This window comes from Podarcis liolepis, assembly GCF_965112155.1.
Source record: "Podarcis liolepis genome assembly, chromosome: 10".
Taxonomy (NCBI): Eukaryota; Metazoa; Chordata; class Lepidosauria; order Squamata; family Lacertidae; genus Podarcis; species Podarcis liolepis.
Window position 1 is genome coordinate 71,988,336 of NC_139562.1, and position 25,497 is coordinate 72,013,832.

The 25,497-nt window shown below is 43.2% G+C and overlaps 1 protein-coding gene across 2 annotated transcripts in view; it reads right to left on the bottom strand.

Annotated features, from left to right (window-relative positions):
• STK38L (serine/threonine kinase 38 like) overlaps positions 1-20,416 on the bottom strand; it is a 50,867-nt gene extending 30,451 nt beyond the window's left edge. The window contains exon 1 of one of the 2 annotated variants that reach the window (XM_083464089.1): positions 20,025-20,416. The gene's annotated coding sequence lies outside the window, so the exon portion shown is untranslated. Of the gene's footprint in view, positions 1-1,273; positions 1,371-20,024 lie in introns of those variants that run through there. The other variant, XM_083464087.1, reaches the window with a different exon arrangement.
• Positions 20,417-25,497: the final 5,081 nt, after the last annotated feature.

The following is a 25,497-nucleotide window of genomic DNA, read 5'->3' on the forward strand; positions in this document are numbered from 1 at the left end:
GATTTCGAGAAAGAAAAGGCAATGGTAGGAACTCAAGGCAAGCTGTAAGTACCAAAAGCTTGGTGTGAAGAACAGAGACCTGAAGAGGAGCAAATTCTGTGCTTTCTAAAGAGAGGCAAGCATTGCAAAGTATACTACAGATAATTATGTTCAATTCAGCATTATATTCTGCTATAAAAGGTGGAGGGATTTACTCAGAACAAGATTACAGCTTTATGTCCCTTTCATTTTGACAGAAATCTCAATCCCTAATCTTAAAAGTTTTCTATTGTAAATCAGTAAGACAAAAGCGTTCAAAGTTCAGTTAAAAGTATTTAGAAGGGACAAACCATCTCAGAGTACCGTAGTTAATGTTTTAACGCTGGAGAGAACCTCATGGGATTTACTTCAGAGCAGGCATATATAAGATTCTACAGCAAATTGTGAGAATCTAGAATGTGTTTTTACAATTTTCAGTTTGAAAAACCTGCAGTCACCAGTATAATTAGATAAAATCCTAAAATTAGAACCAGAAATGCACCAAAATAAAGATAACTCTCCTGAACACAAGCATTCCTATTTTTAAAAAAGAATGGCACGCAAATGTTTTGGAAATTTAAAGTAATTCTGTTTTGGTCTGAGGACTGGCCAGAATGATGACTCCAAAACTAAAAGCAGACACAGTCACCTAACTCAATTGGGCCCAAATAACAGAAGTCAAGAACAGTCTCTGGAAACATAAGAAAATATGCCACCACTATTCATAGTACAAGAATGAACTAGTAGATTGTCTTGTCAGCTGATTCAGTGGTTTTAAACCAGGGTGCCATGGCACCGTGAGGTGCCTTGAATGATGGCCGGGGTGCCGTGGGAAACACTGGCCTCTGTCCCTCCTTCCTCCCCTCCCTCCTCTGATGCCCTCTTGCGTCTCTGCCTCCCACAGGCTTATGCAGCTGTTTGTGGCAACAGCCCTGACTACAAGCCACCCAGGCAAATTGTGTCTCTGGGGCTGGCCAGGCGGTGCTGGTTGCCAGGAGCTGAGGTGGCCTCAGAGTAAGCAAGCAAGTGGGCGAGGGAGCCCAGCCTGCTAGTCTGCCAGTCTTTGCTGTTGGGAATGGACAGACAAGTCTAAGGCCCCTGTGGGACGCGGGTGGCGCTGTGGTCTAAACCACTGAGCCTCTTGGACTTGCAGATCAGAAGGTAGGCAGTTTGAATCCCCACGGGGAGGATGCTCTGTCCCAGCTCCTGTCAACCTAGTTCGAAAGCACACCAGTGCAAGTAGATAAATAGGTACCACTGCGGTGGGAAGGTAAAAGGTGTTTTCATGTGCTCTGGTTTCCGTCATGCTGGCCACATGACCTGGAAAGCTGTCTGTGGACAAACGGCTCCCTTGGCCTGAAAGCGAGATGAAAGGGGTATGTAAGTATGTTTACATACCACTTTAAGGCTTTTCCTTCAAAAAATTACAGTGTAGTCAGGGACCAGACAATTTCCAGCACATTCCTGAGATTTCAGGAGAGAACAACAACTATTCAAACTGTTGAAATCTGTAATGTAAATCCACTCAGGAAGTAGTGTGCTCTGGGGTCAATACCAGCTTGCCATATTTAGGAGCAATGGCTGGATACCATTCTTAACAAATTCTTAACACATTGGCAGTAGGGAGAAAGAGATTGCTTCAAGAGACTCAAACATTTCAGGATAGCATCCTCCTTCCAGAAGTAACAGCATGGCTGCATGTTACACTGACTATGCTATAGCTCTCCTTGTTCAGAATCCTGAATACCTCTCCTCACAATACGCAAAGGAAGCTGGAGAAGCTGCCACTCTCCCCAATATGTTGCTTTTTAAGGGAAGTGCATGGAAAAATTATGAGCAGAGAAAGGCAGTCAGCAGCTCCGCCTTCAACATGTATGATTCCCTTTCCTTCTAGTTTCCTCTGCCTGTTAGCAAGGGAGCCATGAAATTATACAGCCAGAGTTTTCATTTGGAGAGTGAAATGTGGAGGCAGCTGCTAATGAGTGAGATAAGGCCAGTGTCTGGACAGCTGGGAGAATGGAAAACAGGTTTGACTAACAAGACGTGAGTTTCCTCCAAAGTGAAAAGCAGGATATATCTGAACAATCACAGCTTACCGGTAATCTTTAGTCTTCCAGGCTGCTTAATCACTAAAAGGGCTAAAAGAGAACTTGTGGAGAAATAATACTTTAGACAATGCTTTTTTAAAATAAAAAAACAAACCAACCAGTGTGAGAGCAAAGATTTAAATTTTAAAAAATGCAAAGGTAAAATGATATAAACTTCATGGCAATGACTGAACTGTATCATGGCCTTGTATAGTCTTCCCCAATCTGGTGCCTTCAATATGTTCTTGTCTATAACTTCCATCAGCCACAGCCGTATCACTTCAGACTGTTGCAGTAGCGGTGAGATATTGGGGGGGGGGGAGGAGAAAAAACACTTTTAAAATCAAATACTCCCCCAAGTAGGGAAACTAATGCAGCGGGGGGGGGGGGGAGCTGGTTAGAATCCTCTTCTCCCTGAATACCGTACTATTTTTTTATTTGCAGGGAGTTTTTCATATTGCAGAGCACTCCAAAATAAAATGTTCCCCAATCTATAGTTCAAAGTGGTGCGGAACCCTGGACACGTCACAGTCTCTCAGAGTGTAGCCCCTTACCTAACCAACCTAAGGCCAGAGCTCTTATTATGTAATAAAAATAATTATTTGAAGACTAAAACAAGCTAGCCTTGTTATATACTTGGCAGGAGCATGATATACGACAATAAATGTTAACTCAGTCACAATAATCTACCAGCACTCCACTAACATGTTAGCGAGTCTCTCACAATACAGAATCAATGTTATAGTCCAGCGAACGCTAGTTTGCATCTGCCTCAGATACAGTTTTACTTTAGACTTCAGTGGTGGAATGAACAAGTCTTACATGGGCTCTTGAGCACCAGATTTTCAATGAGCAACTTGGCATCTGGACCTGTTTACACCATCATGTTACAAAATTTTAACTGAGGATTATTATCCAAAAATAATAAACAAAGCTTGGCTTTGTTTGTGGGCAGAGACTCTAGCATTTTTTCCAGTCACATCCTTTGCCCATCATTTCAGATTACTGTGTCATGGTTATGAATGGTAAACACTACCTAACTAATGTTTATACAGTCAGTTTGTCAGCGTTAAAAAAAGTATTGCCGATTCATCCACTCTTTATCATAGAATCTTTTGCTTCAGTTTAGCCTCACACCATTGTTGTGAGAAATGCCAATGGCTGGGGTGTGTTAAGTGATTGTAACCCTCCAAGTTGTCCTCACATTTTGTGTGTGTTGTGTCTCATACACTGAAGGCACACTGGTTCTTCCTAGATAATTATTAGCTTTTAAAGGACTGAACTTAGTTGATACGTTATGGGTGTTTTTTTTAAGCAGATCTACTCTTGTAGAACTGACCCTTGTATCTCTGTACCTTCTATCCTACCCTGGTACTACACTGAGTTAAAATATACAGTGGTACCTTGGATTACGAACTTAATCCGTTCCAGAAGTCTGTTCTTAAACCAAAGCATTCTTAAACCAAGGCGTGCTTTCCCAGAGCAGTGGGAACTCAATTTACAAAAGGAACACACTCAACAGGAAGAGAAACATGTTCTTATTCCAAGGCAAAGTTCATAAACCAAAACACCTGCTTCTGGGTTTGCAGCGTTCTTAATTCAAGTTGTTCATAAACTAAGCTGCTCTTAAACAAAGGTTCCACTGTACTTTAAATGAAAAGGACAAGATAAAAATATTTAAAATAAAAAATCAGAAGGTACTATTTTCCTTTTAAAAGCCACCAGCCAGTCAGTCTTTGTGTAAATCAAAAAGAAACTTGCAAAAGAGAAATGCAGAAGTCCCCTTATTGTTCTTCTTTGACAAAGTAAACATTACATACTCAGAGCACTATCATGGGCAGAAGAGAATGGCGGATGAAAGCCAACTGTGTGCAGGTGCAGCAACTGTACATGAGCAGTGAGCCATAACAAGAGTGGTATGAGTCTACGTCTGACTTCATCTCATAAGTGAGGTGCTTTGCTGACAACATTATCAATACCCTTGAATACAAGGAAACTGCACCCAAGCAACAGTTCAGTTGTTCCAGACAGAAGCTTCGTCATCTATCCAAGACAAATATGGAATTTTTTCGGAACAGCCTACTAGTGCGCAGTATCTTGGCTGTTTTATGTTTTATGACTAAAGGGCAGGAAAAAAGTCCCTTAAAATAACCTCTCCAGTAAATAGCCAGTCCTGCTTTTGCTGCCAAAAGAAACTGAAAGCCCATGGGAATAATAATAACCAAGAGAAGTTTGCATAGTCTGAGTGAGAGAGAACAGAATAAAGTTAGGAAGGGCCATGGAAGAAAAAAAACAACCACAGAAGTTGGTCATTAAAGTCCTAAATTGCTAGACTTCCTGCAAATGACTTGTGGGTATAGACTCTGAATTAAATACCAGAAAACACTTCTTAAGAGTGAAAGACCAAAGCTCAGTGACAGAACACAAACTTTGTATGGAAAAGATCCCAAGTTCAAACCCTGCTGTATTCTGCAGTACCATTGTCAGTCAGTACAGAGACAGTATTGAGCTAGAGAGACCAATAGCCTGTATAAGCCAATTTCTTATATTCTAAACTGCTGAACCAAGAAGCCACTCCATATGTTGGATCAGCTTGCCATCAGCTATTACATAATCAACAACCATACCATCACCATTGTGTCTGGGGAGGAAAAGAAAGACTGTGTGTGTTAATAACCTGGTCATTTGCAAAGTTGAGGACAAAATGGCTCAGAAATCATTTAAATAAACACTTGTAAGTAGTCATCCTGTCCAAAATAATGCAAGATGAATAAGGCAAAATGGAAAGACAGCAGGGCTTCATAAGTAGCAGTATAGTTTGGGCAAGAGAGGGAGTTAAGATTATCCAAGAAAGATTCTGCAAAGGAATATAAATTTGAAAGAGCAATTTTTACAAGGGCTAGTATCCACAAGAGAGGGGCCGGGGGGGAGGGGGCATGGCTTGGTGCAGAGCCAAATGGAGGCTTGATTTCAAGTCTGCAGCACCCTCGGGAATAAAATCGCCTTGAACAACTGCAGAAACGTTCTTCTTCACCTTTCTCAGCACACCTCCTGAAAGGTAATGCTGCAGGGCTTGCGAGGCCCGAAAAGTAAATTATCAAGGCTTGGCTAGCAGGAAGCTATAGTTCCTGATTTCCCAGCGCTCTCAGAAGATGACTGTGAGGGGGAAAATGGCTCCTGGGGCCTGCAAGCAGAAAGGCGGGAAACCACCTGGCAGCTTAAATAATGAAGAGGACCCAGAAGAGTTTATTTGTAAAATAAGAAAGGCTTTTGCAAGAGACTGGGCAGCTGCTTTGCATTCATTTGAAAGCAAGATTGATATGTTATCTAATAAAATAGCTGATGTACCACAAACAGCAAGTCAGGCCCTTAATACCATCTGAAGCACCCAAACAGAGCTGCAAGCACTTAAAAGGGCAAGGGAAGATTTAGATTTCAAATTTGCTGCCCAATTGGATAGGGAGGAAAAGGGGGGTGGGGTTAAACTATGTGGGATTTCAGAAAAAGAGGAGGGGGAGATATGATTGCTTTTAAGTTGGCTAGATACCGTATTTTTCGCCCCATAAGACGCACTTTTTCCCCTCCAAAAATGAAGGGGAAATCGGGGTGCGTCTTATGGGGCGAATGCCTGCAAGCCTCGCGCGCCCGGCAGGAGGTCCCAACGGGTGCGCGAGGCTTGGGGCGGCAGCCTGTCGCCCGAAGCACGGGGAGCCCTCGGGAGGGCTCCCCCTGCTTCGGGCGAGTGTCTGCAAGCCTCGTGCACCCGGCAGGAGGTCCCACCGGGTGCGCGAGGCTTGGGGCGGCAGCCTGTCGCCCGAAGCACGGGGAGCTCCGCACGCCCCAAGCTCCTGGTGTAGCGCAGCGCACCTGGGGGGGAAATAAAATTTTTTCCCTTTATTTCCTCCCCAAAAATCTAGGTGCGTCTTATGGGCCGGTGCGTCTTATGGGGCGAAAAATACGGTAGTTTGAAGATAGAACCCCCGTCACCCTCCGTGACACTGAAAGGGCACAAGAACAAGATGCTCAGAGGCACAAAGAGATATTGTTGTCTGTTTTGAATGGTACCAAACTAAAACTCTGGTTTTTAATGCCCTACACAACTATCCAGAACTTAAATACAACTCATTCAATGTAGATGTGTTTCCAAATTTGGGCCAGGAAACTTTGGCTCAGTGGAGATCATTCAGGTGTTATACGGCTGCACTGCAGGGATTTCCTACCGATGGGGGTTCCCATTTAAGTTGTTGGTGCAAGTCAATGGCAAATACATTGCTGCCTCCGATGAACAGCAGGTGGAAAATATTCTCCATGAACTTAAAATTGCAATCCCCAAAGTGGCTGCAAGGGGTGGAGCTAACCCCCCTCCTCTTCCTCATGGTTCACACAGAAAGAGAAAAAGATAAGCTCTGCAGCAGAGTCTCTTCATTCGTACCATGGCTCTTAGGCCTTCATACAGCATAAACTCTTGGGCTAGGAGTTGTTCAAATTAAACCAAACAGTTAGCCATCAGGCTTCTTATGACTGACTCCTGAGGGAGAGGGTGTGGGGCAGAAACCGCCTCAGCCCCCCTTCTGTTCCTTAGTATGCTAAGGTAATGCTCTCTACAGCTTCCCCTATCCCAGCCACAGATAGCTGGATGCAACTTGAACAGTTTGCTATGTTAAAAGTTGAATTTCTCTGTTCTTCTCTCCCATTGAGAGTTTTTTGCGCAGTGCAATCAACCCTCAAGCACACTACTATGTTCTTACTTCCTCATTCAACATCTTGTATAAGTACCATTTGTTCTCAACTATGGTTACAGTGCCACCCATTGTAGAAGAATTTCATTAAATGCTAAAGGTTTAGGCAATTTTGATACAAGAGAGGCACCAAAAGAAATACAGCAAAACTTCTACACTGTTTTTAAAGGGCAAATGGTTAGGTGACCAAACCTATGTCCCAGGATCTTCCTCAGTAAGGGGTGTGGCCATATTGATTGCAAAAAAATGCCCTAAGGAGAGTTATCAATATAATTCATAAGGCCGTTTCTCTAACTCCCCTACCACTTTAATTTCTTTAGATGCCTTCAGGGCATTTGATTGCATTGAATGGAATTATCTTTAAAAGCTTTTATTAAGCATGGGGTTTGGAAATAGATTTCAGCACTTGACTGAACAAATCTACTCTGAATCTGCTGCTTGTATCACTATCAATGGTTGTGACTCCGTCCACTTTAAGATTAATCGGGGGACCAAACAAGGATGCCCTCTGTGGCGATTGAGGCCCTAGCCTCCAATCTCAGATCCCACCCTGAGATTGAAGGAATCCAAATTCAAGGGGCAGAATATAAGCTAAACCTTTTCATTGATGACTTACTGCTTATGCTACAAAATCCTAAAAAAAGCCCTCCCAAATCTGCAAGAAACCCTTAACAGGTTTTCAGAGGCAGAAGGATTGAAAATTAACTACAGCAAATCTATAATACTACCCATCATTTCATCAACATCTGAGCATTAATGGTTGCACTCTCATTCTGGTTTTAAAGTCGTGCATGGAGGATTTAGAAATTTAGGGGTGGTCATAACTATGGAGCCAAATCTGCTCCATCATAGGAACTCTGGACATCTCTGTAGGAAAATCAAAGCGGTCCCGGAAGCACCTAAACTTAAGCTGGCTAGATCGTATAGCAGCCATAAAGATGTCCATACTCCCCAAATTCCTGTTCTTGTTTCAGACTTTACCTGTACTTATCCCCCCTTCCCATTTGGCTCACTAGCAACATCTACATAATAATTTTATTACTGGAGAAAGGAGAAGCAGGGTGACATTGTCAAACTTTATATCGTCCCAGGACTAATGGAGGTCTCAGGGTCCCATGTCTTAGGCTATACTTATGAGGCTTTTCAATAAAAGCAAATGGTACACATTATTAATGGCTCAGTCTCAGTTCCCTAGGTTAGAAATGAACTGGTACCCTTCAAGCCTTGCCCTGTCTTAAAACCCCCGGCATGCACCGCAAAAACAGAAAATCCATTTTTACAATTAGCATTTAAAGTGTGGTGCAGGTGGCAAATTCACTTGGCCCCTCTGTTGTCACCCTTAATGCCCATTCTGGACCATACAGCATTCTGTTTTAATGACAAATACTTCCAGTATCGATGTTGGGAACAAAATGGAACATATAGGATCAAAGATATTCTGCCTAATGGCCATCCTATCTCAATAACTTATTTAAAGGAAAAACTAAAATATACCCCACACAACTGTCTCCAACTAACTCAGGTCCACTCTTTGCATCACTCCCTGACTCTCTATGAATCACTTTGCCTTAATGCAACCTCAACTCACAAGGGCATGGCTTCCAATATATACAGAAATTTACTTAGCATAGAATCAGCCTCTTCTCAGGGGCTACGATTAGTATGGGAGAGTGATCTGGATCTCTGGATAGAGGAACAAGTATGGGAGGCCCCACTTAGAACAATTTCTGTAAGAATACAGGAAGCCACACTGAACAGTATTAAGATGACATTGGACTCCACTCCGCCTATCCAGAATTGGCAAGGGGTGCTCTAATTTATGCTATCGGGGTTGTGGTCACATTGGAACACTGCTTCATATGTGGTGGGATTGCTGCATAGTTCAGAGATTCTGGACCCAAATGTTTGAAACTATCTCCACCACCACCTCTTGGGTACTGTCCCCAGCCCTGGCGTTCCTATCCTTGGAGCCTGGTACCAACTCACCCATCATGCACATGTTTATGCTACCTGCTGCACCCAGAATGTCAGTGGCTTCCCACTGGAAATCCAACCCACCTCCTTACCGAGAAGAGGGGCTAGCAAAACTATGGGACACAGCACTGTCAGAACATCTGACAAGCAAACAAAGAGTCTTTAATGGTTCATCAAAAATAACCACTTTTATTCGACTTGGTATAAGTTTTTCTCCTATGTTAACTCACCCACACAGCCCACTAAACCCCCTGCTCCACACATAATATGTGGAAAGGCCTTATTGAGATCTAATTTGACTCACCTTTTTCTTCTTATATGTGATAAATGTATGCAGCATTGCATTCTCAGTTGTCTTCCAGTTTCCCCCTCCCCTCTGTATTCTCATTTTATTTTTCTATTTGTATTTTTACATTCATTATTCTTACTGCATTTGTATGTGCTTATGTCAATAACGATTCTGTATGAAAAATGATGTTGTTGATGATGATGATGATAATTATGTTTATTATTGAATAAAGGGGGGCGGGGACCGACAGGCCAGCCTGGGAAACTGCAGACTCTCCATATTCCATGGTTTTATCAGGTGTTCTTTGGGTCCTAAGCAGTTTCAAGCATGGCTTCCAGAAAAATCTAGTTCTGGACATTCTGGTGGTGATGAGATGCTTGTAATTCAAGACTCCATCGTCCATTCTCCCATCCTAAGCTACTGATTGCTTCTATTGTAAAGCAAAGGTTGCTGACAATGTTGTATACTCCTAGCACCTTGTTCTGCAATTGACGCTGACAGATCTCAGTCTTTGGCCACGTGTAATGACAAACTACCCTATCAAAGTACGAGAGCAAAATGGCAGAAGGTCCTTGCCTAGGAAGTGATGAGCTGGTGAAACCATCAATGAACCACACTGAAACTCTCACTTCAGCACAAATCTTCAGTTGAACACATCTGGAGGCAGGTACTGAGGATATGAGGCTGAAGCAAAATAAAGAAACTCTAATTCAGAAAATCATTTTCTGCTTTGAGTACAAACATATTCAAAGAAAGAGCTGTAATCTGTTTTCACAGGAAATCTATGCTAGACCTGCTCTCTGCCACAACACACCCATACAAAAAGGAAGAAGGGCCTTTGGTTGCAGACACTTGATAGAGAGGTTGGTTGGCATTTGGTAACCAGCAGAGAACATGCAGGGATGAACACCTAATTTCCACCAATAAATTCAAGACACTTCACACACGATAACTTCCTACTCAAACATCCATTGCCATAGTGGAACACACACATATGGCTGAAAAGCTCTAATCTTCCATGGTTGCCCAATGTACATCTGCATTTTTAAAATGTGGCACAGTGCATGGAGAACTACCCTTTACACTGGAATGCTGTGCCTGTAACTTCCACATTATTATTGTAAAAGAAGGTCTGCTTCTTCGCCCACTTACCCTGGGTCATGGCATGGGGGAGTTTTATTTCATAAGCTGCCAGGGGTGGGGTCCTGCTGGGGTTATAAGGTAGGATAATAATTGAAGAATAATAAATAACCCAGCTACACTTCCATCAATTGTCAACTGGCTCCTTAAACACAATTCCAGATACATATTCCCAATGGTTTTTAAGGGATCTGAAGCTTTATGTCCTGAAATAAAAGTTTTGTTTACATTCATGATAATAAAGTCACTAGCTTCTTTTATAGCAGTACCAACCAGGCTGCCAACTTCAATCATTTTCCTTTCAATTATTGAATTTATAACCTTTGACAATGCAATAGGGCTCGGAGATGTCAGCTTTTCAACATCACAATGTATTGCCAGGCAAACACCGTGATCTGGCAGTACATTGTGACATTCAAATCCCTGCTTGAAAGAGTGTGTTCCTGTAAGCCGCTTTACACTTCAGCCGGTTGGATTCCCTGGAGAGATCTGGATGCAACGGTGTCCCAAACCTCCTTTGCATGTTTGCTGTGAAGTGAGCACAGTGGGCTTTCACTCCCAAGTAAAAACGCTGGATTTGCAGCCTTTAATGCACAACTGCAGTCTGCTAGTTTGAAGAGGACAGGATTGCAGTGTGCATGAAAAAAGAAGAGTTTGCAAGGCCAGGTGACGGTGAGGAAAGAGGGTGTCACAGGACTTGGGAATCTGGTAGAAGCAGTGGAGGGGACGGGAGAAGCAGAATCTCCACCCACCCCAGGTGGGCTAGACATGATGGCCCAGCGCATCACCACCAGGCAAAGGCCTGACCTGGGGGCAGAAGCGCCGGCAAGAAGGGGAGAGGCAGTGGCAGCATCTCTGCCCCTCCGCTGGGCTCTGCCAGGCTGAGCACTCCCAGGTCAGGCTTGCCACAGGGTGGAAGCGATGGAGGGGAGAGGCAGCGGCAGCGGCAGCATCCCTTTCCCGCTGTCCCTCTCTCCAGCTAGGCTGCTGCGTGTGCCCATCCACCCCAGGTGGCAGAAGGGTAAAGTATGCCACTGAACCCAAGACAAGCTATGTCCTTTGGTGCAGCTTGGTAATTTCACACTTGGACTTAATGGTCTTATAGAGCAGCCCCTTTAGATGGGAATTGCTTTAATCTTTGTGCTGTTAGAGCAAGGATGGGGGGACAGTTTGCCAACCCCAGTTATATATATAAAAAAAATACTCTGAGCATGTGATGCATTTTATTTTAAAGTCGCTTAAAATCATGTTAGCATGATGACTCCAAGTTTGCCTTTGCAAAACACATTTACTTAGGATTAAGCTTCAGTTTGTTATAAGAAAAGGGTAATATATTCCTTAAAGTAAACAATAATAGAGTGAAAATAAAAAAATTCCTTCCAGTAGCACCTTCTATATATATATATCTTCTCACTATATAGAAGGATCTGGCAACTTCTGTTTCAGTGTATCTGAAGAAGTGTGCATGCACACGAAAGCTCATACCAAGAACTAACTTAGTTGGTCTTCAAGGTGCTACTGGAAGGAATTTTTTTATTTTGACTATGGCAGACCAACACGGCTACCTATCTAATAATAGAGTGAGTACCTGAAACCATTATAACACGCTTTTCAAAATAAGGAAGAAAGTATGCTGTGATGACCAAAATCAGTCCCGGTGGGTCATACCCGTGCCAGCATAAGCACTGATCTGGGCTTGTTCACTGCCACACTCTGGGTGGCCATTTGGGTGGGAGCTGGGTTGCACAGCGCCCTAGAGTTTAGCAGTATCTGTTGTAGCTGCATCACTGCATTCAGTCAATCTAGATGCCGTATCATCTCTACTAGTGACTATAACAAATAAAGCGCAAGCTCAGCCTGATTCTTGAATGCCTTAAAATAAATGTACTCATTTATTAGCCGTTAGGGTCCAGCTATTTTTTGATGGACATTTATAAAGCCCTATGTGCTTTTGAGATGAAAGAGCGTCTCTATTAATTACTTCTACTAATCTCAGCAAAATAAACTGCCTGACGTTTAGGACTGTAACCTTGCACCTGGTAAGCATTTGTTACAATGTTAGCTATTTTTAGCCTTACAGTGTTTCTGTGGTGTAGGGATAACAGCGCTTCCTTATTTCAGTTGGGTCGTTGAACTTTCTATGAGTTCACCACCATTTGGATTTAGTATTCATTGAATTCCAGGTCAAGCATGGAGGCAGGGAGATTGGCACACTTCTACTAGCAAAAGGTTTTAAAAGGCCACCTGCTAGGGGGAATGTTGATAAAATGATTGGATTTAGCCGAGATGACAAAGTTAATGTATTTAATCACAGAAAAATCATTATTGACATTTATTAAGGGTTGGAAACTTCTTATGGACTTTTTGCATGAAAGAGAAAATGAACTAGTATCTGAATTTAAAGAATAAAAAAACATTGGCTTACAGAAAACAGAATAGTTGGATGGAAATGAGTGAATGCTATATTTAGTGGAAAGAGGGAAATGAAGTCATTTCTCTCTCTCCCTTTTCTCCCCCCCTCTTCTTCTTCTTTTTTCTCTTGTTCCTTTTCAGATTATAATTTTAAAGTATTTGTTTTATTCTGATGTATTATAAAAAGATACGTTGTATTAGGGAATGAACTTTTGTAGATCTTTGGGTGAGTATAAATATTTTCTTTAAAATAGGCCACCTGCAATTGGTTGATGGGACACTAATGAAAGGTGGAGATGAGAATGAGAGTTTGTAACAGAGGTAGAGCATGTATATAATGCATCTACCAACAGAAAGCCTGCAATTTAGAGTATTTATGCTGCAACAGTAGTTTCAAACACAGGGATATATTGCTTCAAACACAGGAATATATGTTTCAAGCAGTACAGTACAAAGCAAGCAGCTGTTCCTGTTTTGAGGCAAGAAGATTCTGTCTGGGTACAGGAAGGGAGATTGGTTTAAACAGTACCAAAATGGTATAATAAATAAATAAATAAATAAATAAATAAATAAATAAATAAATAAATAAATTAAAATAAAATAAAATAAAATAAAATAAAATAAAATAAAATAAAATTGTGACCCGCCTGTCTGATTGGGTTGCCCCAGCCACTCTGGGAGGCTTTCATTACACAAAAACATAATAAAATGTCAAACATAAAAAACTTCCCGATACAAAGCTGCCTTCAGATGTCTTCTAAAAGTTTTGTACAGTGGTACCTTGGGTTAAGTACTTAATTCGGTCCGGAGGTCCGTTCTTAACCTGAAACTGTTCTTAACCTGAGGTACCACTTTAGCTAATGGGGCCTCCCACTGCCACTGCACTGCCGATGCATGATTTCTGTTCTCATCCTGAAGCAAAGTTCTTAACCTGAAGCACTATTTCTCGACAATCCATAGGTCGAGTTCATACAACCTGAAGCGTATGTAACCCGAGGTACCATTGTACAGAGGAAAGAAGTCTACCAATTTTCTCTGTAAGCCCTCCACACTGTTTAATTCTCCAACATACAGTGGTTCAGTTCCAAAGAGCCAGATCTCCACACAACTTCCACATACACTGGGGGGGGGGGTCTCTAGGTTCCAATCATTTATGCATAAAGTTTACTGAGGAACAATCAAATAAAAATAAGTTCAAACAGACACATACAATCACCTCAGTTCCAGGGCCCACCCACAAAGGCCGAGATGGCTACTTACCCATACAGCATTTTTAACATATAAAGTACATTATACAATATATTTGTTTTTGGTAGTGACAGCTCTGTCAGAATCACAGAACTGGAAAGGGCCAACAGGATCATCTAGTCCACCCCCCTGCAATACAGGAATCTTTTGCCCAACGTGGGGCTTGAACCCATAACCCTGAGATCAAGACTTTCACACTCTATTTTATTTCCATTTTACTCAAACTAAGGTCTCAGCACAATGATGCATCTACTACATCTTCTAAGGCTGTCTTTGGAGGTGTATGTTATTATTTCTATAAGATTAGCATCAATTGCAAGTCATAGTGAGCCACGGTTTGACTAAAACTATGGTTTATTTGTGAACATGGCTCCCTCCTGCTGCAGGGGTTTGTATGTGGGGTGAAACATAGTGCCTCACACACCTCAAATAAGTGTGGCTGGTCACAAAAAGTAAGCAAGACATAAGCAAGCTTTGTTCTTGGTGTCAAACAATCCATAGGTTGAGTTCATACAACATAACAAGCCATACCACGATTTATTTGAGCCATGTGGGTGCTATGGTTGGGAGGGGGAGTAGGAACTGTGTAGAGGCCCAAAAGGGGGGGGGGAGCTGATTTAACCTTGGTTTAACTGTGGTTTATCATGATATGCGAACAAGACCACCATATACCCTTCTGAGTACAGTTGAAAACAATATGACAAGAGATTTTTCTTCCCAACTTATAAAGCAGGGATTCCCAAACTGTGGTTCATGAGATTCACTCAAGAGTTTCACTCAACATGTCCATATTAAATATTGATTTTTACTTGCATTTTATTGTTTCTTACATTTTCTTTTATTGTATTACTATTTGAATTATACTGAATGCAAATTGCAATATGATAAAATGAGATGTAAGAAATAAGAGAAGCAATAAAAGTACAAGTAAAAATCGTACAGCATCTAGCACAGCACATTACAATTGCTTCAACAGGCAGAAAAATCATTTAAGTGGTCCACAAAGATCATCAGCATGAGGGGAAGAGTTTGGGAACCACGGTAATAAAGCATCCCATAAGAGGGACCTTTGAGAACCTCAGTCCAATGAGTCCAGCACAACAGACTGTAGCAAATGTAGGCATTTCTTTAGGGTTTCCAAGAATGGCCTCAACATCCTTTGCAGAAACATGGTATAAAACAACAAATAACTACACTTCAATTGCAAGGAACAAATGTCTGAGGCATTTCACTGGTCCATCTAAGCTTCTGTTTTCAGTTATTCTTAGAGAAACATGTCCTTTTGCTCACTCGCTTCTGCAGATGGAGGGAGAGAACAATTGCCAAAAGACATTCAGATGCCATGGATGCACAGATCTTCTCAGATGGGTAAGACTCTCTGGAATGTCAAGCACCAGGCCAAACCGTACAGCGTTGGACTGCACTGGCAACCCATCATAACTCAGCTGTTAGCATAGTTTTGAGGCAATAGTTATTGTCTCTGTTCTTATTTTCATCATGGTTTCTTGATCAAGATGCATTCAACATCCTTTTAAAAATATTTGTAACAAATGTTTGACAGACAATTAAAACTTTAGTTTTGTTGCTTGTTTATAGAGCTCGTTCTCTGAAGAATGTTATAATGCAATTACTGTCAATAGCAGGTCTCTTATAAATGTAGCTATACACCAAAATGAACAGAGAGTGAGATAAGATTATGTGATTTTATTTTCAATAGGATGTTTGATTTATGCCAGCCATCATTACCAAAAGATATGCAAAGCCTCCACTAGATCAACAAAACCAAACAATTTACTGCATAATACCAGTCTACTCTTTACATCTGAGTGATGAATACTGCATTTAAAGTAATTCCTTTTATTATCCTAACAGATGAGCTTGCTACAGATCTTTCGTGATATAATTTCAGAGATTAAGCTGTTTCACGTTTTTTATTCATCTATCTGCATTTGAGAGAATATAAAGATATGACCATTAAAAAGCCTAAAAGAGGAATAAATTAAAAAATATTTCACATGTAAACAATAATATCATTTTCCCAGGTTGGATAAAGACAGATTTATTCATATTCATATTTCTGATAATTTTTTGCAACTTGCTACAAAGATAAAGCCAAGCCTATAGAAACAGTCTTTACTATTTAAACTACAGCAAGGATGAACAAACTGTACTTGATAGGACCATGAATAAATTGTATCTGGGTCCAATATCTAATCAAAGTGTGTGGTTTTTGCTTTATTTAAAGTCTACCATTTAACTTGTAAAGAAAAGAAACTTGTTTTCTCCTCAAGTATTTTATGTAGCGCCTGAGCACCTGAGCCCCACGTAACTTAAACCCTTACTGATACTAGTGCTGACTTTTGTGGATTGTCCTCACGCTACTGTCTTGTACACAGCTATCTACAAGAGTGACCACTGAAAATACGGAAGCTGGCAATCTCTAAGCTAGAAGAAAAAGGGATATAAGTTTGCAGGAGCAGAATAATTATTCCCCCCCTCCCTGGAAAGAACAGCATCACATTTTCATTCTCTCTACCAAGAATAGGACAAGTAGTAGTAGTCATAAAGAACAAAGATTTATGCTAAATGTTACAAACAGCAAGTGTGGTTTATCCCTGAAACCAAAGGCCTATGGAAATGGGGGAAGCTTCTTCTTTGGTAAGTTGCAAAAAAAAAAAAGCTGGACAGAAGGAATGGATTAAGCAAGTTACATCAGGAACGTCCCAACTCTTACTCTGAACACAGGCTCACATTGAGTGTTTATTTCTGCTTGTAGGTGCCTGAACTGTTGCCTCCAAGCAGATTCTGCACCTGGCTATCGACCACTTGCAAATGAGTGAAGACGTCTGGGTGCCAGGATGGCACCTGACATCTCCACCATCTGGAGGTGCATGCCTGGGGATCACTAGATCTTGACTGTTTTCACACACTAATACCATAGCCTGTAGAATTCTATCAGTTATATTTTATCTACACAATCAGAATGAATTTAGGGAACCAAAATACTTCTTCTGTGCAGCCTGGCAACTATAATCTTGGTTTAAGGAGCCACTTGGTGTCTAGCTTATATATCTGAGTTTCTAACACTGCCTCCGAGATTCACATCTCTCAATGAGAACTAAGCCAGTGCAAGATTTCCACAAGCAGCCTATGAAAAGACTGGTCTTTCTGCCTAAAGATAGGGTGGCTTATATTACTTTAAAGGGGAAATTTTTATGAAGGATAGTTCCATAAATGGCTATTGGCCATGCCATCTAAATACAACCCCTGTGTAAGAGATACTATGAATACTAGCTGCTGGAGGGCAAAAAGGAGAAGACTGTTCTCTTCATCCCTACCAAAGGGCTTCCCAAAGAATCTGTCTTGCCATTGTTTGAGAATGGGTGCTAGACTAGATCAGGAAAGGCTTACATATTATTACATATATCATGTAAACCAGGCATAGGCAAACTTGGCTCTCCAGATGTTTTGGGACTACAACTTCCATCATCCCTAGCTAACAGGACCAGTGGTCAAGGATGATGGGAGTTGTAGTCCCAAAACATCTGGAGGGCCAAGTTTGCCCATGCCTGATGTAAACTTTTACATATTACTAGGATGCATACTCTGTTGAGGGCCACTTACTGCATTATTCGGAAGTTCCTTGGCTTGACAAAACTCATGAAAGTCAATAAAACTTCACTGACTTTTCAGCTAGTAAGTAGTCCAGTTGCAGTTAATCAAGAAATTAATGAAAATGGCAGTGAATGCAAAATAACCAGGAAAAGCTGTTAATGAGATTTACAGTGGTACCTCAGGTTATATATGCTTCAGGTTACAGAAGCTTCAGGTTACAGACTCCGCTAACCCAGAAATAGTACCTCAGGTTAAGAACTTTGCTTCAGGATGAGAACAGAAATTGCGTGGCGGCCAGAGGCCCCATGTTCAAATATATAAAAGGATGTCACATAGAGGAGGGAGAAAGGTTGTGTTCTGCTGCTCCAGAGAAGCGGACACGGAGCAATGGATCCAAACTACAAGAAAGAAGATTCCACCTAAACATTAGGAAGAACTTCCTGACAGTAAGAGCTGTTCGACAGTGGAATTTGCTGCCAAGGAGTGTGGTGGAGTCTCCTACTTTGGAGGTCTTTAAGCAGAGGCTTGACAACCATATGTCAGGAGTGCTCTGATGGTGTTTCCTGCTTGGCAGGGGGTTGGACTCGATAGCCCTTGTGGTCTCTTCCAACTCTATGATTCTATGATTAGCTAAAGTGGTAACTCAGGTTAAAAACATTTTCAGGTTAAGAACAGACCTCCAGAACGAATTAAATTTTTAACCCGAGGTACCACTGTATTTTTCTTTCCTGCTCTTTCTTGTTATCTGAAGAGAAGAGAATCTATTTCACAATATATTCCACAGAACCCTATACTGTATACATGTAGCAGTGCATACATCCCTCTCCACTGAGATCCATTTACAGAAAGTGACTTGGCAGAACAGTCTGCAACACAGCAGGATATTTGGGAATTGAGATAAAGTAAAACACAAAAATAGACTTCAGACATGAACAAGCACAAAAGGAAACATGAGCTCAGCACATGCTTAATGACAATGAAATAGTTCTCTGCTAAGAGCATTTTAAAAATTAACTCCTAATGAAACAAACCTGCTAATCAAAAATACAGATTTTAATCTTGTTCACCAACTTCTTTGCTCTCATGTACCATTTTGCCTCATGTATGCACTTCAAAGGTTTGTTTTAACAAACCTGACTTTACAGTACTTCTTGAAAGCATCAGGCCTACAACCTAAACATCATCCTACTTTGTATGCACCTTTAGCTCTTTTTCCAAACCCATTTTAAAATGATACAGACCAAGCAGACCCTCGACTAACAAAACTACAAGTTTGATCAGGAAGTCAAGTTAACCTTTGTGTTATGCCCTTTGGACATTGCTTTATAGAACAGTCTATTTGTTTTAAAGCATGTTTCCCATCACTTCAAGTTTGGCTAACAATAGCATTTCAAATTTGGAAAAAATAAATAAAACTGAACATATCTGAACTAAGTATTATGCTTGTACTTACAAGCACGCTCTATCATGCTTGTAAATCCTTGTACAAAGATACCACATTATGGAATGTATCTGACAGAATACGCAGGTCACAAAGGTGCCAACAGTAGGTTATGTAGCAAGAGGATGGGGAAGAGAAGAGAACAGTTTTACTGTTGAGCTCTCTTGGTAAAATATTTGGGAATCACAACCCAAAAAAGTATTCAGAGAAATCCTATGCATGCTTCCTTGGGAATAAGTTGCATGGGGCTCAGTCCCAAGTAAGCATGCATAGAGCAGCAGTCTAAAACATGCCAACTTTTCAGAAAGAATGTAAACCTGCTGAAGTCACTGGCAAAATTGGGAACCCAGAGCATTTTGAGATCACAACTTGATCTGAATGCATACGCACACCTGAAATCCAAACCAACTGATGGCGCACATCCACAAGGGTGAAACTGAAGGTGACTTGGCACACATTTGGAACAGAGGAGTTTCTGTGTGAAATCTTTGCTATGAATTCAGTGACAACCCCTTTGCCACATTAGCAAGGCTCTGAAACAGCCAACCAAATGAGCAAATGGAAATCATCTCTCTCATACTGGGAAGCAGATCTGAGGCTTGCAAGGGAGTCACAGCTTGTCCTTTAGCTGCCCCCACTTCTCAGGTGAAAAGGGGCACTTCTCAACCCTGTCACAGGCTGCGGGTAACAAGGCCCCTCATTTTCCCACTGTGCCCAATGCACCCTACACTTGGGGAGGGGCAGCAGGAGACAGAAAAAGATAAAGTGGCCGCGTTTCTATTACATGCAGACACTCTCCCCTCTTTCTGGACTAATCTCTGCTCCTCTCTCGGCAGAAGCATCTGGCATTTCCCCCCAAGGTGATGGCTCTGGCCTCTGCCGAAGGCTCAGGAGAAAGAAAGAGAAAGAAAGAGAGAGAAAAAGAGAGAGAAAGAGGGGCTCCCCACATGACCTCCTTGTAGGTGTGACAGTGCACCAAAGTGAACCAAGTCTCCCGCCCCCTCGCCCCCTCCCTCGGACGGGCTTCCCCGGCGCAGCCCTCCTTCGCCCTCCGCACTCACCGCGCCAAGCCTTGGCTCTCCCCGCAGCCCCGGCGCCCGCTGCCTCTAATGGAGGAGGAGGAGGAGGGAGGGAGGCAGCGGTGGCGGCGGCGGCCGAGCGAGCAGGAGGGATCTCTCTGTTTACTAGCCAGTTCTCGCGAGAGGGTGGATCCCCTTGCCCGAGCGAGGGAGGGGGCGCCGGGAGCCGCTGCCGATTGGCTTCTGGGCGCCGGGCCGAGGGCCAAGGCGAGCGCACGTGCAGCTGGGGATCCCGGCGCGCAGCAGGCGCCGCGGAAGGGCGCGGGACTTGCTCGCGGGTGACCCGGAGAGTCGGGACGGAGCGGGATCGGGGCCCGGCTGAGGGTCGTGGTGCGGCGCCCGCGCAAGGCTCTCTTGCGCCCCGGGCCAGGCGAACTGCGCGCGCGCAGACACGCACGTCCAAATGGCTAACCCAGAACTGCACTCCCGCTTGCTGTGCAAAGAGCACCTTCTATTTTAAAGCCCCGCTGGCATCGTCTGTGCAAATGCCAGAGCTTTCTCCTCGCGCCGGGCAGCCAAGGCCAGCTGGAAGCGGGAAGAGGACCAGTATTCCCCGCGTGACGCTGGCGAGCCCGGCTGGATGCTGCGCTGCGAACTCTGCCCGCGCAGCAGATGGCAGGCGGGGAGGGGGGGCGGGGAGGCGTCATTTGAATCCAGTGGATAATTCTGTGCAGTTTGTTGATCGTGCCCACCCACCCCTCCGGTTTTTGGCGCCCCTTATTTAAAAAGTGCATCAGCTTACCTTGTTATGGGTTAGTGGGGGGCCAGAGTTCCTCCTCTAGATTCTTGGCTGCTGGGATATTAATCGGAGCTGACAGGCTGAGCTTGTTGTTTTGCCCGAGGGGCGGAGGGAGATGATGGCCTTGCCATTAAACCAACGCAAGAGCCACAAGACAAACGACCCTACCGGTAATCCTGGGCATAGCAGTGGGGGGCAACTGCCCCCCATCAAGAAAAGCAATAGGAATACTTAACTAACTGACCAATCACATCACTCCTGTTCCCCCTAACAAAAATCCTGGCTATGCCCATGCTGGTAATGGAGGGGGAGGTTGCCCAGGCCCGTGAGTGCAAGAGGAGGAGGTTACTAAGCAGAACTCCATGTGGTGCCGGTTGGAGGAGGATGCGCTGAGAGAGCAATGGCCATGACTGGCTTCTACTTTGGACCTTAGCTTGCTGAAGCAGTGAAAGGAGCAACGAAAGATACCCTTGGGGTTTAGGACTCCAGGTGTAAATGTGTGTGAATAAACTATATTTCTAAGACACTGCGGACTGCACGATGCCTTCATTTCCCAATGGAAACACAACCCTGGGTGAGCCTCTGGCTACCGTTTGGCAGAAATTGGCTTGTAACAATATACTGAAAGTTCTGCATTGACCTGAGTTACTCTTTCCTGTATAAAAAGAAGTCAGCAATTGATGCATTATTTGGTACTGTAAACATAAATTGTTAACCTGGATTGACTGGTTTTTTGACCCATTGGCCTCTTGCCAGACTACTGGACTGGTTGCCAGAGATGTTGGAGTAAAACTGTTGTCATCTTCCTTTACGTGCTTTACCTGTGCAGGAGTTAGGGTCAGTCCCCAAGGTACTATTTCCGACACCTACGTAATGTTTGGGTTTATGTGCAAACATTTTCCTTGTCTAACCCAGTGCCTTCCAGACGTCTTGGGCTACAACCCCCCCCATCAGCCTGGAGGCACCATGTTGGCTGTTCCTGGTGTGGAGAGTCTGCAACAGCTGTTGTATATTTTCTTGACACAGACCTCTGTGGCTCCTTCATTCCCAGAACCCAGGCCCAGAATCAGCCCATCATATTGGCTTGTGATCCAAGTACCCAAAGGAGCACTTCTCTCAATATCAACCATCTTCGGCTCCACAATTGGCAAGGGAGGCCCGGTTGGTGCCGATCCATGATAGGGCATTCTCAGTGGCAGTTACCCCGTTTTGGATTGCCCTCCCTGGTGTCACGGCACTGTCAGGCAAGGAATGTCCAGTGTGAGGAATTAACTCTTTATTGTCGAAAGTACACTTACAAGTTAGGGAAAGGCATGTCCATCTGTCCTATGTCTCTCAGCTACTCCTAGGTGTGCACCCAATGAAGCAGTTGCCACAAGAGAGAGGCCTCATCCTGACCTCGGGTTATGTATCTTTTCCACCTGAGCTGTGCGCAAGCAGGCAAAGACTCCACCTGTGTGCAACTTGCTACTGCTCCACCCTCTTCAATCCTCCTCTGGTCCTGGGAGACTGTGGAGCAGGAGAGGAGGGGGCAGGAGAAGGAGGTGGGGAAGCCCTTGACTATGCCTGGGGTCAGCAATCTAAGGTCCATGGGCCACAAGCGGCCCACAGGGGTCATTTAACTGGCCCATGAGCCACCTCCAAACCGAGCCGCCTGCTCTGCGAGTCCCTGCATGCTGCGCTAAACCGGGGCAGTGTGGGGACTCACGTCCGTGGCACCGAAAATCATGTCTGCGCAGATGTAGGCGCCGAATATCGCGTCTGCACCGATGCAGAAGCCGGAAATCGCAGGCACGCGTGCAATCTGGCCCACAGAGGAATCTCCACTGGAGGGAACCGGCCCAGGCGAGGTAACCTTGCCGACCCCTGCTATATGTCTCCTATATCTCCCTCCTGCACCTGTTCTTGACTTTCCAATTCTTCTGCCTGACGCTTGTCTCCTGGAGGTTACAGATTCCCCCAGATCACTGATCCCTTTTTTCAACCCCACTTCTCCCAGTCTCCACTCATTAGTGTCCAACTGATCCCTGACATCTGGTGAGGTGGCATCCGTCTGCTTTATGAATAACACTAAGAAGGGATTTAAAAACATTCATGTTCACCCAAGCTGCAAGATACACTTCCAGATTACATGCAACTCTCAGCTTATGTGGGGTCACATTCTGGAGATAGCGTTTAAAGCCAAAATTACCTGTAGTCAAAACACATTGTGTTCAATGGTGAGTGGGATTGCCAGAGTCTTTTTTTCTGGGTGCCCACTCCCTTCAAAAAAATTTTGCCAAGCCAAGCACATTAAGCTGAATATACACAAGTAAAATGAGTTACCTGTATTAGATTTGGGGATGGGTGACTGCTGTTGAAAGTTTTTAGATGTTCTCAGTGCTATTAAATGTTTTTATTCTATTGTTTTCCTGCGTTCATCCCCATCCCCAATGCCGAGGCTTCTTGGAACAACCAAGGGCTCTGCAAAGAAAACCTCAGTAATGGTGGACACCCTTCTCTGAAAGACAGCCTCCTTTCCACTACTAAGCTTCTGCAACTTTAATTCCAGTGGGCCATTGGATGTGTGTTATGTGGTCATAACTGCCTTGCCACAAGGAGGATAAAAAGGCCTTTGGTGGTACTTGGACTTTGGCAAACTTGCAGAGGGCAATTATTTTTTCTACATCTATTCAAATAGGTGAAGCCCACTGATTTCAATGGGGTTTTACTTCTAAGCAAAAGCAACTATGATTTACAACCTATGAACCTTACCTGGTGAAATATAGACTTTCTTTTTTTTCCTATTCTTTAAATGGAATGGATCCTGCATCTTGCAGGCCACTATTAAAAACAGAATGCAAACTAGGGTCTGGGGTGTTAGCGGAGGGGTAGTGTGGGACAGGTCTGGTGGGGGACATGTTGTGCTTCTACTGGGGTAGTATGTCCCTGCCCTGCCCTAAGCTCTCACCTGTGGCTCCTAGAAGCTGCCAGCATGTGACAGCAGCCACACCCGGGAAACGGCTTTGACTGGCCGGCTAAATAAATAATACTTGCACAAATAATTACTGCAGTAGCTGGGAAAGCATGAAGCCCTTTATAGAGCTATTCCTGGTGCCTGCTGCCGCTAACATTTTACATATTGCTTGTATTCTTCAGCTTTGCCTTTTGTCCCTTTTGCTTCATTTCTCAAGCACTGCGGTTAATTAATGTGATAATTTTCATCTGGTGAACTGGAGCAGCACTGTTTCCCTCTCGGCTCTGTCTCATTACTAAGCTAAGCAAGTTTAACAGTGCTGCTTAAAGTTTGGAAGCATGTGTGGTATAAAGTACCTTTGATGTGAACAGGACGGGGCTCTCCCTATTTGCAGCACGAGTCGGGGAGTTAGTTGCCCGTGCAGCGCTGTCTTGAGAATAAGCAACCTTTTGTTTTGCCTGGTCTTGGTGTCTGACTCCTTCTTCTCACAGAGCAATTGACTCCCTCTGGGGAAGATCCCTGGAGCAAATTTGTCCTACAGCGTGTTTGTTAATAACCCTCTTCCTTATTTTCTGCAGATGAGTATTCTGCTAATATGCAGCCATTGGTGCCAGTGGAGGATTCTGTGCATATTTAATAATATGCAATTATTAAAAAGGGTAGATGGGCTGTCATTGCAGGGGGGATTGTAATGATTTTGAGGTTGCAAGAATTCACAGAAAACTTCTTGTCCCCATTCTTGGATATATTTTAGATTAAATTACAAAAACAACAGTATATATCTTAAAAACATGTTGTGGTTGGGAAGTTATAACGTAGCAAGATTGACAGTATTTTTGATTGCTTATAACAATAAACATTCAGTGTTTAAAGCCAGTGAGCTAATGAAACAGATGCTGCTGTAGGATAAGTGTATGTAATCTGAAAGGTGGCCGGCCCCCTCTCTAAATGGATAGAATGAACACTTCAGGGCTAGACGCTGAAAGCTGTCTCCAAATGGGCATAAAACTCATTGAGAATGTACACTAGTTTCGAAGAACCATACAAAATGAATTATTGAAATATTTGCATTTATTTACTAGGAGACAAGTCTTACATTAAAGCTTTGTGGTATATTGGCCACAGGGTATTTTGCAAGACTAAGCCACATCTGACCTGCTGAGTTCTGGTGGAAGAAAAACGATTTAGCTGAAATTCCCAGCTGCTTGCTTGATGCTGAAAAAGCCATGCATCACTTGCTTCTAATAAATATTGGATTACCAGAAAAGTGCAAACAAAACTTTACCCCTTAGTGACCTTCCATTGGTTCTCCCCGCCTTTGTCGGACTGTCAGAGACAGAGCCCTTCTCCTAAAATGCAGAATTCTTCCCCCGCTCTTGTTTTCTATGGCAACCAATTTAAATCCTTCTGCTTCAAGATGTTCTTGGGATTTGTTAGGCTCAGAAACATGATGGAGGGAATCTGAAATCAGGAACTGTTAAAATATTTTCGTCCTCCAAAACTATTTCCCTGTTGCTAGTTGATCAATAGATTCAAGAGCAGCACTATATAGTGATGAAGTACAGTCATTTCCACCATGTGGTCCTTTTTAGATCCTAGCTGACTGGCAACACAATAGGCCCAATGACTTCATTCTCTGATGACTGCTTCCCCTATTACTTATTGCTGTAACATACATTCCTAAGATGTCTGCTGGGTAGCATCAAGAATACCCCCGATTCTGTAATTTTCAAATGTGTGTCTATTTGTACTGTTCTTAT